At 41.1% G+C, this 14,801-nt stretch overlaps 1 long non-coding RNA gene across 1 annotated transcript in view; it reads left to right on the top strand.

Annotated features, from left to right (window-relative positions):
• Positions 1–12,263, top strand: part of LOC135107052 (uncharacterized) — an 81,212-nt gene extending 68,949 nt beyond the window's left edge. Inside the window, exon 3 of the long non-coding RNA XR_010271562.1 lies at positions 11,678–12,263. This is a non-coding gene — a long non-coding RNA (uncharacterized LOC135107052). The remainder of the gene's footprint in view (positions 1–11,677) is intronic.
• Positions 12,264–14,801: the final 2,538 nt, after the last annotated feature.

Raw genomic sequence — 14,801 nt, 5'->3', positions numbered from 1 at the left:
CGACTTTGCTACTTAAGTTTAGTTTATGATGTGAGATACAAAGTGCAATTTGGAACGGCATCTTCTTTAGGTGCCGAGACAAGCCTTTCAATACTACGACTGCCTGCCACGCAATGCTTACTCTGCTTTGTTTCATCACTTGTGTATTTGACATTTGAGGACACGCGGATATTGCCACTGAAATTTACTCGTTGATTGGTCTACGTAATCCTCTCGTTTTAAAAAATAATGTGAAAATTTTATTCGTACCACAACCATGATTCCAGATTCCAAGATTCCGGATTGCATTAATTTATTGTTCCCGTACCTTGCAATGAAGTAATGATTTTAGTAGAAATACTGCGGTAATTTGCCACGGGTTTCAAAAAAGGACAGGGATATGTGGACCAATTGAGAGCGTGAGCATTAGTCAGTGGTAGTGTTACTATGTTCACATGTCCACAGGTAGTAAAGTTACTGTGACAGAGTTGGTTAAGCAGAATACAGCGGAAAATTTTGGCTGTAACAAATAACTCCTCTACTTTTGCAAGGCTATTTAAGGAAAATTATGTAATCTGGCCTTAAACACACACACACACACACACACACACACACACACACACACACACACACACAATTCGGATAGACTGGGACAACGCAGAACAATGAGAGGAGAATGTATTTTGAAGCACCTCAGTGACATGGAGGACTGGATGGACGCTGTTACGAAATAACACGAAAATAGCAGTATGTGTATTTACTGAGAGAAAGAGAGAAAGCTCATTTGATTTTTTCGTACAATGCGGTGCGAGTTCATTCGAAAGAGAATGGTGTTTATCATGAACGGGTCGTACACCTCTAAATAGTAATGATAGTTGTATCACCACCAGCTGTCTATGCTTAGTTTTTAAATGGGGGGATGGCAACTGCTGCTCATTTTAGCTATTATCTTCAAATGATAAGTAGGCGTAGTGACCACTGTTTCCATCTACTAGTGCAATGAAGATAAATCCAATAAAGAAATGTGTTAGGCTCTGCAATAAGCGGAAGGCGAGGTGAAGATAAATTAAAGTAAGTCGTTTGCTCAAGATATATGAGTAGTTTGCGGGCGGCCGCACCGAATGTCAGGTTATCGAGTATCGAAAAAAAAAAAAAAGCCTTATGACCTGAATGCCTAACCAAGAAGTCTGGGACGGGCGGACATCGTGAGCTGTGTTCTCAGGTGAAGAGCACCGGCCTTATGGATGAGGTAGAGCAGTGATGGCTGCAGTGAGATTCGAGAATGCCTATGATGAGAAATGACGACATTAAGTATGCAGCCCTGAGTATTATGAGCTTCTCTGGCCACACTAAACAGTACCTCTGGTCGGCTTTGGCAGCGAATCAGAAATTAGACTCCAGATTGAGTATGCCACTGTGTTCTCGAGAGAAAGATAAACCAGGCTGAGGACTCGCCCATTTTCTGGGTGTGGAAAAAAGAGGGAAGCCCCACCATTCATTTAACGTTTTATTAATAGCAGACTTGACGGGAGCATGATAGACGCCATTTAATCTTGTGTCAAGCTGGTGTCGTCCTCGTCGGAATAGCTTGAGCGGTATTCCTCGGCTGGATTGGTAGAACACTTTTGAGTTTTGCTGAAGTGTTACTGAGTATACAGGTGGAAGGGGTGTATCGGGCAAGTATCTTTTTATGATACTGATTCTTTTAAAATGTCGTCTTATCATCACACTGTTAATGATTCTGCATGTTTCCTGTAACCATCTCCAAACATTAATGTACTGCTAATTATCACACAGTCTCCGTTATATCCATCGTCCTTGTGTTTCTATTGATTGCGATTCATTCTTAACCCGGCTACGGATGTTCTTGTAACCAGTTCACGATCGCTACTTTGCTCTCTCTTCCCGTCGTTCCGCTTAATGTCTCGCTCCTACCCGGCATGCAATACACGTAGGAAGAATTATAGGGGTATCCCGAAGCCCCGCTACCATACACTGACCGCAGCACCATTACCCATAACAAGTCAGCGTCATTCCCGTTATGTCGACCCTCTGTCTCCATCCTTCCGCCATGCACCTTTACGTCAAGCCCCGCCACTCAACACCCTTCCCCTCACTCCGTCATCAACACACCTGTACCGCTTCCTCCACACTCTCCTGCTGCAACTCCTATCGAACTCCAAGTTAAGTCCTTTAAGTCTTTGTGAGGGTAAGAAGTTAGTTCCGTTTGACACACCCACCCACCAACCAACCCCCACACACACACACAGGTGGATAAAACGAGAACAGCATTCGTGTAGGAAATAAAAAGAGCAGTTGTATTTTTCATACCTACGTTTCATGGAGGAAAGCAGGTTAATTTGTTGTCAAAGAAAAAGGTGCATCACGCTGTCTGAATTTTTTTTTTGTAAATTCCAAGTTAAAATTATAAAATATGAACAGGAGTACACATAGGTTATCAGATAGGGATTTCTTCCATATATCTTTCCTCTTTCAAACTGAAATGGATTACGGATCTACTATCAGTCATTTATTTTTGTATGTGTTTCCTTGGGGTAGGGGAGTGACAGTTCAAAAAGGAGTATTGGACCATTTCCTCCCCACCTGCAGGCCTGAGGCGCTCCAGCCTGACAGGGACGAGGACAGTCTTCCCCTGCCTTCCCGGTGGGCTGAGTGCGAGAGCTCGCCGGTGACCTGGTGGACTTTGGGAAGATTTTGTTTACCTCATTATCAGATTCCAAATAACACACATTATGCCATATATATTAGTAACATTTTGAATTATTACGGTAATCGTTCATGGCGGTACACACACACACACACACACACACACACACACACACACACACACACACACACACACACACAGATACATTAGAATAATTTTACCTTATGAGTTTCACTGATATGTGTGTAAAATGTAATGTTTCTTGTGTCCTTCATAAATACGAGAGTGTTAGTTCACTTTAATTAGTTATCTCGAAGCTTTAAGTTAAGACAAAGCATGTGTTTATAATGCATCTCATACTCTCAAGAATTTCGTCAACTTCCACTCGTCTGCCTGGCTCCCCTCCTGTTTTTGTCTCTTCCTCTCCCTCTTCCTCTCCCTCACTCTCGCTAAGGTGTCCTCCCTTCCCTGGTGAGTCTTTCTTTTCCTTCTTAGTATTTCTTTGTCCCTCGGTGCTCCTTCAGTTTGCATTGCAGAGTTAGCTAGGTATATTTTATTCACACACACACACACACACACACACACACACACACACACACACACACACACACACAGAACCACCACCACCACCTTTACTATACCACCACATCCCTTAATGCAGAATTCGCAAGTCTCGCTGCATTTTTCGTCAGTACTGAAGGTTCTCAGTTGAATTTTCCAACACGTCAATAGATCTCTTACGCTTCCAGTACGCAACGCTTGGAGTACGACTTATATCTGGTAGAAAAATGAATCGCACGTTAAGCCTTTCATCCCATCTTGATCACTCAGTTTAAGGGACGAGCGCTACCTTAACTATATAGGCTTATTTCTCTACATTCTACTGATCCACTTTTTACTCTTCTGTTGTTTTTCTCCAGCTATAAAAAAGGCATTCACTTCTACTACCTCTGAGACTTCCCCTCGATACGTTCCCAGAGGTCCACTTCCCTCTTCCACTTCTCAAACTCCCCCTGTAGGATTCCGCCCACCTTTGCTTCTTCTTTCTGCCTCTCCCTCTCTCGGCCCCTGCACCGCGACACCCTCCACCCTGGGTCTCATAATTGCTGAAAGTTAGTTTGAAAGTTTTTCAATTTGTAGCGGCGTAACTCCTGACTGAGCCGCGATGTCGAACGCTCATCACCCTCCCTCACCCCTCGCCCCTCCCTGTACATCACTCCTCACTCATCCCTCCGTCACCTCTCTCTCCTAATTTTCTCCATTCTCCTCTTCCTTAACTTCCTTAGCTGCACTTGTTCCCCATACACATCCTTCCCACCTTTATACTCTATTACTTTTATTACTACTACTGCTACCATTATTATTATTATTATTATTATCATTATTATTATTATTATTATCATTATTATTATTACACACTGGTTTATCCCTGCCCTTCATAATAAGACTGTTCCCTTCCCCGCATCTATTTCAATCCTGAGACTACAACAGATACGGGATACTTCCTACGGAGTATCCCGCCCCGTAACCGGCTCCACATGCTAATAGGCCTTGCTATGGATGTACGCATGTGGCCAGCTGTGCTACGTCTGAGCTCCTGTGATGTAATACGGTGGTTCACGAGACCCCATTCCAACAGCGGCAGACGGGTGTGTGTGTGTGTGTGTTTGTGTGTGGTGCTTTGTTTGGGCCACCTCCCGGAGGATTGCCGGCCTGATGTATACTAAATATATATATATGGATAAATCATTATTGTTATTCATTTATTCATTTATTTTTCCGTTATTGTTATTGTCTCTCTCTCTCTCTCTCTCTCTCTCTCTCTCTCTCTCTCTCTCTCTCTCTCTCTCTCTCTCTCTCTCTCTCTCTCTCTCTCTCTCTCTCTCTATCCTTTTCTCTTATCCCTCTCCTCCTTTGCTCTCCTCACACCGTCCCATGGGAATAAGTTTCGAGTAACAGGATAAAATTCAGTATAGCGTAGGCCTAGTGGGCAAAGTTGTGTTGTATGTATGAGCAAGGTTGCTGCATAATGAAGGCGAATAACCCCTCGGTAGCCTTTGCGTTGCTGTTGACCTTCGCCTTGGCTGGGAAGGGACACGGTGCACTTACAGCGTAATATATTCATAATGTGTAACTCAGGTAATGTAGATTTTTCTTGAGTAAGTTCAAATGAAGATTTCGTTAAAAGTTGCGAATTCAGGCTGTGAAGCGGGTACGTACTCGTAAAATGAGAAAATTAAGGCAAACGGAAATTCGCTTCTTCTTTCCTTATCTGTGTTGTAGTTAGGGAACCTCACCGTGGCTTACGGTGCTCTGCCTCCTCACTGAATTATTTAAGTCTTAGGTTGCTGCTACAGTCTACAGTCTACAGTTACCTCGAGTTTACCATAAGGATTGCTTCTCAGTCCACTATTTTTACTAGGTAGTTATCATCACTTCTCTTGCATGAATACCGATTTGTCCTTGCTATAATAAAACTGAGAAGTGATCGCTATTGTAAATCACAATGCGTTCTGTATATTGTGCATATAATACATAAACTGATCATGAAATATATAGAATTAAAACTGGAAATGGTCTCGGTGCCATGGTCAGATATGCTGCAGTCGCCAGCCAATTACAGTTTTCCCAGCAGGGTAGTTGTGTGTTCTGTTGTTGAAGTCTCGGTAATGCTGTGAATATATTACTCGCATTATTAAAAAAAAAAAAAAAAAAGAAATGGGATTACATGTACATTCACAAACTTTGCTGAAGGTGAGGAAGCAAAAACGTAAAAAAATACGTACAAGTTGGAAGAGCACACTAATGACTTTATGCAAGTGATTTTATTAAATGAAAAAAATTCTGAATTAGCCCTGTTCACCTTGATAGAAACATGGAATAGGAAAATTATGTGTTTAATATTTGACCAGGTATCAAATAAGTTGCAGTAAAGCGAGAATTTTATTTTTCACAACATTCTGGAATTAGTCGGGAAAAAAAAAAAAAAAAAAAAAAAAAAAAAAAAAAAAAAAAAAAAAATATATATATATATATATATATATATATATATATATATATATATATATATATATATATATATATATATATATATATATATATATATATATATATATATATATATATATATATATATATATATATATATATATATATATATATATATATAGCCGTAAATGAACCCTACCTTGCCCACTGAAATAATTAAAAGTTTCGTTTCCAAAATGTGAAATGTAATATTTAGTCAATACAGTAATTTTTTATTTTGTAAGATGTTCTCTGCCGCCGATAGCTCCTTATTCACTTTATCAGGAATATCCCCAATGAATTTGTTAAAAGTTATTTATCTGTATCGCTTCTCACATTTTGTCTGTTCACTTGTCTGTGTTTTTTTTTTTTCCTTGCCTGTCAGTAAGGTTCTCTGTCTACCTCCGTCTCTCCTTCTTCCTGTCTGTTTGTCTCTGTCCTTGTCTTTATATCTTCATCCCTGTCTCTTGTGTCTCTATCTCTGTCTCTGTCTGTTTGTCTGTCTATCAGTCTGTGTTCCCTTGCCAATATGTATTTATGTAAATTCTCTCTCTCTCTCTCTCTCTCTCTCTCTCTCTCTCTCTCTCTCTCTCTCTCTCTCTCTCTCTCTCTCTCTCTCTCTCTCTCTCTCTCTCTCTATGGTGTTCTTGTGTTCTTTATCACCATTTTTTGCTGCTATCACTGGCCAACGTTATTTAAAAAAAAAAAAAAGAGGAGAAAACCCACTCACAACTTCTCCATTTATTCCCTATCTACTTCAAAGTTCACCGGAGAATTTTATGATCTCGTGTTTTTCGTCAGGATCTCCCTCTGCCTTAGTTTTCATTTTCAGCATTTGGAGTGGCATCCTGTTAATCTGACGATACATTGACGTAAATCTTTACGTACATATGTGCAAAATGAACTGCCGAGGTTTTCCTCATTGCCAGTGCGAATAGCTCCAGTCTTACTTTATTTTCTCCTCCTCGATGGAATAGTCTTTTCTCTGCATATTTCCTAGTAGTGTTATCATCAGTAAATTTTAGAGTTTGCCTCTTATAGCTTTTGTAGGATTTTATTTTGTGGCACTTCATGTTCTTGATTTATGAGTTAATGCTAAATGCAACGCTTGTTGAAAGAAAGACTTAAGTCATTGATATATACGCCGAAATTCATGTAACGTCATCCTCATATGGGTTACTTTCGTAAAGTGTTCGTCTCTAATAAATGTGCACAATCCTTTTACCTTATTCATTCACTTCGAAGCCCTTTTATAAAACTAAAAATATTTATTTTGTTGTTACTGTGAAATGTTTCAATGTGGTATCCAAAGATCTGAGTACTCTTGTCTATTCACGATAGCCAGAATTGTGTACAGCACACTGACGTCGATCAGTGTGGTCTTCACTTGAGGATGGATTTGTCTGATTTCTTTCCCCATTTTTATTTCAATCGAGAGCATGACTGCATGTTTCTAAAATCATACTTTATTCCATACTCATACTACACACACACACACACACACACACACACACACACACACACGTGTGTGTGTGTGTGTGTGTGTGTGTCTGTGTGTGTGTGTGTATATATATATATATATATATATATATATATATATATATATATATATATATATATATATATATATATATATATATATATATATATATATATATATGCATGCAGGCTTGAAACTACAAGGTTTACTTCACACTGAATCATTATAGGTAGTTCCTCCTGTGTGCCCCTTTAATATCACGCTACGGGGATTCAGGGCGAAGCCACGCACCCTTCCAAGGGATGGCTTTGGATGGGGGGGGATAATAGACGATCCAGTTCCCGCGTTAATGTGACCTCCTCAGCGTTGAAGAGAGGTGCTCCAGCGATGAAACCTTACTGGCATATGGCAAAAGCTTGCTGGTGCAGCGATGGCAACCACACACACACATTGGTGTAGGAGGCAGCAATTAACTTGAAACTTAGCTTACGAATCTACAAAAATCGCACTAGAAGTAAGATACTGATAATTTGTAAACTGGTAATTTGGTCTATGTTGCTGGTGGTAGCGTGGTACTGGCAGAGGTATTAGCCTCTGTTATTTGCTTGTATGCTGAGCTCTCAGATCCGCATGAATAACCGGGTAAATGAACTTTTAGGTGCCATAACGTTATATTCACATGAGAATCTCATCTGTGCATTGTTATCCCTCATTGCAATGAACACTTCGTTCCCTGAAGATCACCCTCATTAGGAAATGTGCTGACGATGTACTCTCTAAAATAAAAATTTTAAAAGGAACCTGAAATTGTTCTGTACTGAACTTTGTGCTCTGCATGAGGTATGGTTGTTGTCTCTCTAAAAAATAAATAATAATGAAGGAAGATGGTTGATATTTATGATGTAATTAAAAGAATAGAAAAAAATGTTGAATCCCTTGGCGTAGCATAGGAAAAAAGAGACGAAACAAGTCAAGAGATAAGTTATTCACTCTGAACGTAATAACGGCTGGCAACATACCGTGGTTCGTAGAGAAAATTAGGGAGACCTTTGTTCAATAGTGGAAGTGAAATAGGAGAGAGAGAGAGAGAGAGAGAGAGAGAGAGAGAGAGAGAGAGAGAGAGAGAGAGAGAGAGAGAGAGAGAGAGAGAGAGAGAGAGAGAGAGAGAGAGAGAGAGAGACTTCGTTCATCTGAATTACTACTGAAGACGCTGAGGGAAATAGGATCCCGGGAAAATTGGCGGCATTAAGAGACATAATGCAATAAAGGTTGTAGACCGCCAAGATCCTTGGATGGGATAGGCTTCGCCTGTGGGCGGGTGGTGGAGGAGCAGCAGGAAAAGGTAGTCACCAAGTTACTGCACCATCAATGATCGATGAGGCAGTTTTACATATTTTACTAAGAATTTGCGAATCATTATTATTTTCCATATATTACTATAAAGATACACACAAGCGCATTCCCAGAGCAAGCCCCCTTTTAACTCAGAGGCGAGCATCAGGCACCGAACTATAAACCTTGTTGCCTACAAAGGGGAGGGCAGGAAAAGCGTTGCAATGGATCAAATGAAATACATACAACAGGGGAAACCCTTGTGGTATTATGGCTCGTTTGTAGTGAAGGGAATTAACACCTTTAACGGAGGGCTGATGCAGGATTCTGGATATTGGTGCACTGGAGGAAGGAATAAAGTTTGAAGTATCTGGGCCATTTGTGTAGGAAAACACTACTTTCATATTCCACGTCTAAAAATATTTAACAATCTGGAGAAACAAGGGATTCTTGAGAACACTATAGAAATTAATAGTATGGTAAGGAATAGTTAATTAATAGTTACAATAAAGTGAAAGAAAAAGAAACAAGGCTGAAAACTGCCAAGCTGTCTTGAGGTGAAAGGTTTTAAGGCAACAAGGTTTGCAGCTTTGATGTATAAAAGTGTGCCGGGGGTTCACGTCACTTGTAATTTTCTCCATCTTAAGTTTGGGAAGGAAGGATCGCACCTGAACTTACTCTTATAGTTTTTTTCTCCTCAGGATCGTACTATATGATTCTTCCTGTGAGAGCAAGTCTTTCTGTGAAGCAGTTTTTAGCTAAGAAAGAAGACAAACAGGATGCAAGAAACTTTTACAGCTTTTATAGAGTTTAAGAACAAGTGAAGATAATGGAGGTCCAGCAGCATATATTAAAGCCAGCAGTTAAGCAGAATCTCTCTCTCTCTCTCTCTCTCTCTCTCTCTTTCTAGTTTGCTCACTTCCTCTGTGCGTGCGTGCGTGCGAGCACACACACACACACACACACACTATTACGGCCCTCTTACCCGCCTCGCCAACCACTAATCTCTCCAACAAACCATCGGCTTCGAATACCCTTCGAATACACTGGTGATCCATTTCCACTCACGTTAGCCAGAGTACACCTTGACAGTCCTATAGTGAAGGGAGAAGTAATTGTTGGGGTCAGTAGTGATCAATCTTTGCCCATACCTAATGCTGAGTTTTTACTGGCTAATGACTTGGCCGGTGGTGCAGTCTTTCCACCCCTAGTTATTAAAGACTCACCTCTCCAATATAATTCTACAAGGGAACTTGAGCGGGAACAACCTAATTTGTTTCCGGTTTGTGCGGTGACGCGAGTACAAGCCGCCCAGAACAATCACGTTGCTGCTCAGCCTTTGCCCAAACCTCCGAATCCTCCAGCTCAAGTGAACCGAAATCAATTGTTCACTACTAAAGTTCTCTCAGTGACTCAAAAAGAGGATGAATTATTGACCAAATTTCACTCCCAACAAACAAACAAACTTCACGAGTGATCCCTTCCGGGCTGTCTTAACTGAACTTGGCATTACGCAGACTAGCGACCTCTTACCATCCGGAGTCTCAGGGTGCGCTAGAGAGGTGTCATCAAACCCTAAAATCAATGTTACGAAAGTTTTGTTACGAACAGTTTAGTTATAAACTGTTCGTCCAATGATTTATATGATATGAGTACCTATAAATCTTGCCTGTCTAAGACACTAAATGAGACACTTGTGTAAATGTCCATGTTCTCGCTGGTGTGTGTCTTATGGATGCGAGGTGTCCGTGTTCAGCGTGGTGGTAGTCTGTCTCCCTGCAAGGATTGAGGTCGCGGGTGATTGCCACGCTGTTCAGTTGTCATTACGTCGGAAGGAAGTCATTCATGGCAGCATGAGTGACTTATTTCCTTAAGGCATGAGAGGCAAGGCTATTTATTCGTTGCCGGGAAGGAGTTCTGTAATCTTGGTTGTCCATAAAACAGTGTGCTGTACCTCACTTTTTTTTTCCTTTTACACAACTGTTTTCTACATTTGCTTGCCTCCTTAGTTCTCTTGTGCCTACGTCGACATCGTTATCAGTCTTAGATGCAAACATGTTTTTGTCACGTGTTCAAACACAAAATATTTTGTCTTCATGTTAGAACGAAAGAAATTTTCTCTGTTCACCGTTGTGTGTGTGTGTGTGTGTGTGTGTGTGTGTGTGTGTGTGTGTGTGTGTGTGTGTGTGTGCGTGTGCGTGTGCACGCATTTGTGCATTTTTAGGTGTACATTGAAGTATGGCGAAAAAACAACTTTTTGTTAGTAATTTTTTTTCGAAACGTGGTGTCCGAACAAAGCGAAAGTAAATTAAATTCGTGTGTGTGTGTGTGTGTGTGTGTGTGTGTGTGTGTGTGTGTGTGTGTGTGTGCCCCTTGATGTTACACTTTTCTTTCGATGCACCTGGCCGGGGCGGGGCGGGGCGGGGCAGGCACGGGTGGACCCGGTGTTGTTCCGAAACTTCCTTCTTGTGACATTGTGACATGTTTTTCATTAGTTAGAAATGGTCTTATTGTTACAGTTGCAGTCATGACAACGTGAGAGGGAGGAGTAAGGAAAGTGGTACCATCCGTACTTTTTTTTTATTAATTCTTTAATTTTTCTCTCTTTCTTTCTATTTCCACTCTTTACATGCATCTTCCTGTGTGTGTGTGTGTGTGTGTGTGTGTGTGTGTGTGTGTGTGTGTGTGTGTGTGTGTGTGTGTTATTATACTTAGGAGTCCGAAAGATATAACGGTGTCTGCCGTCTTAGCTCAGAAGTAATAGCATGAGATGTGAAAGTCCAGTGAAATGATACACTAATCACAAGTAGAGTAAAACCGCACCCATGGAAATTTTGGTTCAGGTTAAGTCTCACAGAAGGGCTATTACATGGTCCTCGTGCCATATTGAGGTGCTCTGCTCGTGAACCCTTGTTGAGTGTCGCCAACGTGCCGTGGAATCATCGTGCTCACGGCGAACACTAGACGGTATTAACAGGTTGTTATAGTATATACATACTTGAACACGGCTAATAAACAGTTCATACACACACACACACACACTCTCTCTCTCTCTCTCTCTCTCTCTCTCTCTCTCTCTCTCTCTCTCTCTCTCTCTCTCTCTCTCTCGTGTTTGCATGTGTGTGACCTTTACGAGAAAGGATGAGTGAAAAATCTTTCATTGCAATTTTTTGCCCTACTACTCTTGACAGATTCTCCACTTTACTCCTCTTGGCCTCCTGTCGCCCCCTACTTATCGGCGGGAGCATATCGGAGCAGACGAGCCATCATTTACGCCGCCAGCCTACCATGAACCCCCCGGCAGCTCTGACTGTGGACGGTATGTCACTCACGGCCACAGATGAGCTGCAAACCTACGGCCAAATGGGGGAGTGTGGGACGTTATCACGGCCACCACGCCGCTGCTGCTTAACTGCAAGTCCTCATCCCTACCACTAGCCATTACCGGTCCCACCGCCGTTCATTGCCTCCCCAGCAGCAAAAGTTCATTCAAATAGAGAGGCTAAATTTATTTGGGGTTTATACCTTCTTACGGTCATAGATATTTTGATTACAAAGTCATTCATTTCTCCTCGTCCCATTGTGAATTTTGACTGATATTTCGATCATACTTAGAAAAAATTTTTGTGCATGTGATACTAATAAAACTTAATGCCACAGTGAATATGAGAGAATGCTCAGACATATATTTCTACCCAAAAAGGCTAATAAACGCTGTAGTTCAAGTAGATCTATTACTTCATTCATCATATCTCATCGTTCATCTCGTTTTCAGCCACTCATGTTGCCTGATGGTGCTACGTCTCTCTCTTCACGGTATTTTCATCAGTGCAGATGGTTTCAGTGACGATAAGGAGCCGAGCAAGGGAGACGGGAGCCCGCCTCTCGGTCATTTGTTTCCTGTCAGCGTCGTGGAGACGAAGGTGAAGGAAACAGGAGGGCTGTGATTAATTTCTGTCGTCACACACACACACACACACACACACACACACACACAGTACACTACGCTACACTACACTGCATAATACTAAACTACACTACGCTCTCTCTCTCTCTCTCTCTCTCTCTCTCTCTCTCTCTCTCTCTCTCTCTCTCTCTCTCTCTCTCTCTCTCTCTCTCTCTCACCCCGGACCATCAAGATGCATTCCTCAGCACCCTCTGAGCTTGCCCCTGCATCTCTCTCTCTCTTTCTCTCTCTCTCTCCTCTCTCTCTCTCCTCTCTCTCTCCTCTCTCTCTCTCTCTCTCTCTCTCGCACGCGACGGAACTTCTCTTTTTTAAACTTTGAATAATATTTGGCCTGTAAATTGTATAATTATTATTTGAATGCGACAGGAATGAGAGCTTTCTGTTTTTTCGTGTATAGTTAACAGCGGAATTATGACGATAGAAATAAATAAAGTTTAGTTAGAACTCCTTTTCATTAAAGCCAAGTCTGTGTTAGTTTAAAGAGGTACAAGTATACAAGCAAACGTAGTGATATCGCATAAACTGCTAAGGCCTCATGCACACTCCCTGTTCTCTTAACCACTTCCAGTTAAATCAAGTGACGGTACCAAGAAAAAACAGTTTAAAACAACTAAGCGTCAAATGTAATACAGCCCTTTTGTCTATTTAAATTCTGGAAAAAAATGAAGAAGCGTAAGTGCAATGCAACGCGCCACCTTCCAAGCCTTGGTTTCGCATCCTGTTACAGGCACTTGTGGCTGTTAGAATTATCCACGAACCGTAATAAACTATTCAAAAGTAACGAAATTCAGATTCTGTTCGTGAATCACGGAAGTTCCAATATTATAAGATTTATGTAACTATTAACCGTCAAACTTATCCATGTAATCCGCACCGTCCCCCACTAATCCTTTCCGTTCATGACAAAACGTATCTTTGCAGGTGTATTTTTCTATTTTTCAAGGTGATCAACTGCGGACCGTAAAACTTGGTAAGCCAGTGGTCCACTATTTCCTCCTCTGTCTGCCTGGGGCTTGAACACTAGCGTGAGGCAGGACGAGATTGTTAATAATGCATTCTGATACACTTACGTTATGATTTACTGAGGCGTCATATGACTGCTTGGGCAAAAAAAAAAAATTTGAATGTAATACTCTGAATATATTTGAAATAATAATGAAAAGTAATTAAGATACTAATGTTCCATTTCATTATAAGCATATGTTGTTATGCTAACAAAACTTTTCCTTGTATTTTCTTGATCATGATAATGATTTTTCTTTCTTTTCTGTTTTTTATTGGACTGAGATAAGTTTTCTTCGTTTAACTTGCCAGTTCAATCTCATCCAATTATTTCCGCCAGGAACCCGGGGTATATAGTTTTCAAAGTCGGTACTGAAACGAAGCATCGACTTGAAATCTCAAGGTGTACGCCTACACTTTCCTTCCTCGGCACACAGAAGCCGTCCATTATTCTTATCTAAGCCCATTAAGGATTCTTCACCCATATACCCTCTCTGCACCTAAATCAACATGGCCTTAATTCTGGATCGTCATCTGTCATTCACGCCTACGCCATCGCTTTTATCACCTCCATCCTTTATCACCTAACCCTTACAATCTACTCTGAGCTACTCCACACCATTCTACTTCATCACGCTCCATCCAGATCGACCTCCTCTTACCATACCCCATCTCAGCTAACCTCCATCCCTCCTTCCCCTAGCCTGCTCAGCTACACCCTACGTACTCAACCTCACAGAACATCACAAGATTCAATTACCTTACCTGATTCGTGTTTCACATTCCTTGCTGCGGTGTTCCATTTAAATGTCCAGTAATCTTTTCCTTCTCGTAAAATTTATTTCTAGGTTACTTCAGCATTCAGCATACCCTCGATATCTTACTGACGTGACGGAAGAGCTTCTGCGTTCATACACATTTTCTTGTTTTCTGCAGCATGGTTCATTCTTTTATGAGAGATGTAATAATGACTTGCATATATCAAAGTTATTGTAGTACACCTGTTTTCTTATATTTCTCAGCTTGATTTTTCTTTTTTTATTTCCTAAATTATTTTTCTTTCATGCACTTCAATGTTGCCGTTTTTTTTTTTTTAGAAGAACCACGTGCAAATGCTAATTATAATATTTTGCGGTATTGGTACCAATAGCACAGTATGACAATCTGTGTGTGTGTGTGTGTGTGTGTCCTCGTGTCTCTCTCTCTCTCTCTCTGTGTGTGTGTGTCCTCTCTCTCTCTCTCTCTCTCTCTCTCTCTCTCTCTCTCTCTCTCTCTCTCTCTCTCTCTCTCTCTCTCTCTCTCTCTCATTTTCTGTTTTAGCCATGCATGTACGTAGCTCACTTATA

This window comes from Scylla paramamosain, chromosome 14 (assembly GCF_035594125.1).
Source record: "Scylla paramamosain isolate STU-SP2022 chromosome 14, ASM3559412v1, whole genome shotgun sequence".
NCBI lineage: Eukaryota > Metazoa > Arthropoda > Malacostraca > Decapoda > Portunidae > Scylla > Scylla paramamosain.
The sequence above is the reverse complement of the archived record's forward strand: the minus strand, read 5'-3'. Positions and strand labels throughout refer to the sequence as shown.